Source organism: Meles meles, chromosome 5, assembly GCF_922984935.1.
Source record: "Meles meles chromosome 5, mMelMel3.1 paternal haplotype, whole genome shotgun sequence".
Lineage (NCBI taxonomy): Eukaryota > Metazoa > Chordata > Mammalia > Carnivora > Mustelidae > Meles > Meles meles.
Genome location: NC_060070.1, coordinates 33,047,894 through 33,051,525, shown reverse-complemented (window position 1 = coordinate 33,051,525; position 3,632 = coordinate 33,047,894). Strand labels below are relative to the sequence as shown.

The window sequence follows — 3,632 nt, the reverse complement described above, 5'->3', positions numbered from 1 at the left end:
TTATTTATTTGACACAAAGAGAGAGCACAAGCAGGGGGAGCTGGCGACAGAGGAAGAAGCAGGCTCCCTCTGAGCAAGCAGCCCCATGCGGGACTTGATCTCAGGACCCTGGGACCATGACCTGAGCCGAAGGCAGACCCTTAACCGACTGAGACACCCAGGCACCCCTGATGTTTCTATTATTCGAATGGGGAATGTGTTCCAACTAACTGAGTCTCAGTTTCAATTTAACATGCCCAACTGATTCATAAAAGTGTGACCATTTTCAGCTAAAGATACATGTCTAGATACAGATGGCTAGGTGACAGGTGGATAAGACTCCTATTATTTTGATGGCCACATCCAGGACGTTGACATAGGAGGAGTCAGTTGGGTGTTTACTGTGCCAGGTGTTGTTCTGAATACTTTCTGTGTATCAATTCGGTGCTCACAACGCCCACATCAGGTGAGCACTATTACAATCTCTGTCTTACAGATAAGAAAGCTGAATAGAGAGAGTTGAGTAACTTATCCAAGATTATACAGCAAATAATTGGGGCCTCGGAATTTGAATCCAGACAGTTTGGTTCCTCTTCGTTTACCTTACCATCACCCTACACTCTCTGCTACAAATACTGATTAACACTTAGTGTATTCCAAGCGTTGTCCTAAGCACTGCGAGCACAACAATGAACGAGGCAGCTAGAGCCCTACGCCTTCATGGATTTCATGAAATAGTGGGAGATATAGATGAATAAGCAATTAAAATACAGTATTCTAGGTACTAGCCTAGAGGAGCTATAGTGTGCACAAATCAGATATTTTTGGAGGGAGAGGGAATTTCAGAGAAGAACCCCTTGAAGCAGAAAACAAAAACTGGCAAGATGAGTGGGAGGTCACGGCGAGGAATAAGGCTGGAGGTGAGAGGGTAAAGAGGAGAGTGAAAGAGAGACAATTCCCAAAGGGAAGAGAGTGCATGGCGGATGTGCCGAACTGCAAAGTCCTGGAAGCATCCTCAGGCCTCCAGCCCTCTGTCCCCACAGTTCTCCACCACACTTCTCCACGGCCTTGCGCCCCGCCCTCTGCGTGGGGCGGCCCCTGCGCACCGTGTTTCTCAGCCCCGCATGGGGTGGGGCAGCCACCCAGGCCTGGGGCTTCCAGGTCGGTCGGGGTCCTCCTCCCAGCCTCCGGAGAGGAGGGAGGAGATACCTGCGGCATGCGAGGACCCCCCCACCCACCCACGCAGGCTAAAACTGGCCCAGATCATCCGTGGGGTCCAGCCCTGGGCCCCATCTTCAGGGCCGACCACGAGGACTGGACGGATTCCACCTGCCGCAATCTCTCCTCCAACCTCTACTTCTGATGTGGCCACAAGGTGCCTAAAAAGCTTGCGAAGCCCCAGGCCACTGGCAACTTGTGGGTGCCAGTCGCCATGAGCCCGATCGTGGCCTACGTGCTGCGGCTGCAGAACACAGCCCTGTGCCAGGTCAGGGACGTGCAGGGAGCCTTTGCCAAGGACCTGGGCCCTTGCGTGATGCACGGCTGGCCCTACTGGCAGACCAGTCCCCAGCCGCTTCCCAGTCCCCAGCCTCCTCCCAGTGAGGACCTCAGAATAAAGTTTCTGCTAGGGAACCTTAGGATGAGGGTACCAGGAGCAGCCCAGGTAGGGCAGGCTTTGGGCATGGTGGGGAGGACTTGGTGCCCGCTCCACCCCTGCCCTCTGAGAGAACTTTGTGGCCCTTCTGTCCCTCCTAGGAGAGTAGGGGGCAGCCTTCTGGGAGTGGGGGGAACCAGTAGGCCCTCCCCCCTCTCCCCTGACCACAAAGCCTGCCCCCTCTACTTCCCATAGGATACCCAAGACCCTGGGGGACTGTCCAGTGTGAGTCACAGGGCCTCACCTCAGGGGCAGATGTCCACCTCCTACTGCCCGTCCACCCTCCCAATGTGGTAATGCCCTTGGCTCCCCCACCACCCACATCCTATCCCCGGTGCCCACCTTCAACCAGCCCAGCCTATTTGGGGGGTGACTTCTGAAACCCCACCTCCCAGGGCTGCTCTGGGATCTAGATGCCCTTTTCCGGTGAGAACCTCAGTGATGTGTGGGTCAGCCGCTCCTCAGACCCAACTGCCTCCACCCCAGGCCGGCTACTCTCCGCCACAGCCTGGGAAGCTCCCAGGGCAGGTGCTGCTTTCTGAGTCTACCCCTTCCCACCACTACTATCTGTTGGGGAACCAGTGCCAAGAGAACCAAGAAGTGTCTGTAGCCACAGCAGCCTTGGAAGTCCAGGGACCCACAGTCCTGAGAATCCAGATGTTACTGGTCTACCCCATAAAGGGCCGTGGCCGGCCGGGTACCGCCCTGGCCCTGAGAGTCAGTCGTGCCTCTCCTACCCCCAGAGGCAAGACTGGAAAGACTTTGGGCTTCTCTTGAAGGAGCCCCTTCCGGATCCCACTGTCTCTGGCCTTTCCTGTCCATTTACCCTGCCTTCCGTCTGTCCATCACCATGTGTTACTTCCCCTCCCTGGCTCTAAGAAAGGCACTTCTGAAGTTGGAGGAAAGAGAGACAAGGGCAGGAGGGAAAATCAGAGCTATGGACTGGAGCCAGATCACACAGGGACACTCATCTTTAAAACTTTGGATTCTGCCTTTAACCAAGGAGCCATTAAACGGTATTAGAAGTTTCTTGATCATATTTGAAATGTGTAAAGAACGCTCTAGCTGCTGTGTGGAGCCTGGCTAGCAAGAAGACAAGAGTGCTGTAGCAAGACCAGTTGGCTACCACAGCTATGTGGGTGAAAAGTAACGGATGCCTGATCTAAGGGCAGGGCAGTGAGCAAAATGAGAATAGGACAAATCTGAGTTATTTAGGGAAGAGGTTGTGGTGGGAGGGGAGAGTGGGAAAAGAGCAGTCAAGGTTGATGGCTAAATTCCTGGTTTGTCAAGTGGTCTTCTTCCAGTAGGGCATGGGAAGCCTGGGATAGGATTGGAGGAGGCAAAGAGCTAGATTGAACCAAGGCTGGGTTCTGCAAGTATGCGGGGCAGTGGGGCAAGGGGATAAAGGCTGTAGGCAAGAGAATAATTAAAGGGATAGGGTACAGGGGCACCTGGGTGGCTCAGTGGGTTAAGCCTCTGCCTTCGGCTCAGGTCACGGTCTCAGAGTCTTGGGATTGAGCCCCACATCGGGCTCCTTGCTCAGCAGGGAGCCTGCTTCTCCATCTCCCTTTGTCTGCTTACTTGTAATCTCTATCTCTCTGTCAAATAAATAAATAAAATCTTTTTTAAAAAACAAATAAAAAATAAAGGGATAGAGTACAAAGTTAAGTAGGGAAAAAAAAGAGAGAAGTCAGAATGTAAGGCGTTCAAGGAACTGGAGTTCTTATCTGGCTGCAGAAGAAATGCAGCGAATGAGGAAGGAAAAAATGATGGATTAGATGAGGTCAGAAAATGGGATGTTGAAATATCAGAGTTGAAGCAAAAAATCTAAAGTAATGCCAAAGGAGTAGCAAGACTATGGAAACACCAGAGGACTGAATAATGAATAGTAACTAAGGTAGAATGGAGAGAAATACCAAAGAGCGGGGGGTGTCATCTTGAAGTCCATGGGGGTTGGATCAGAGAGGGGGCACAGAGGTGAATGGCGAAGAAGATACTG

General features: G+C 52.6%; 1 pseudogene; it reads left to right on the top strand.

Moving 5' to 3' along the window:
• Positions 1-1,103: 1,103 nt before the first annotated feature.
• On the top strand, positions 1,104-2,063 carry LOC123941346 (annotated as a pseudogene).
• The last annotated feature ends 1,569 nt before the right edge of the window (positions 2,064-3,632 follow it).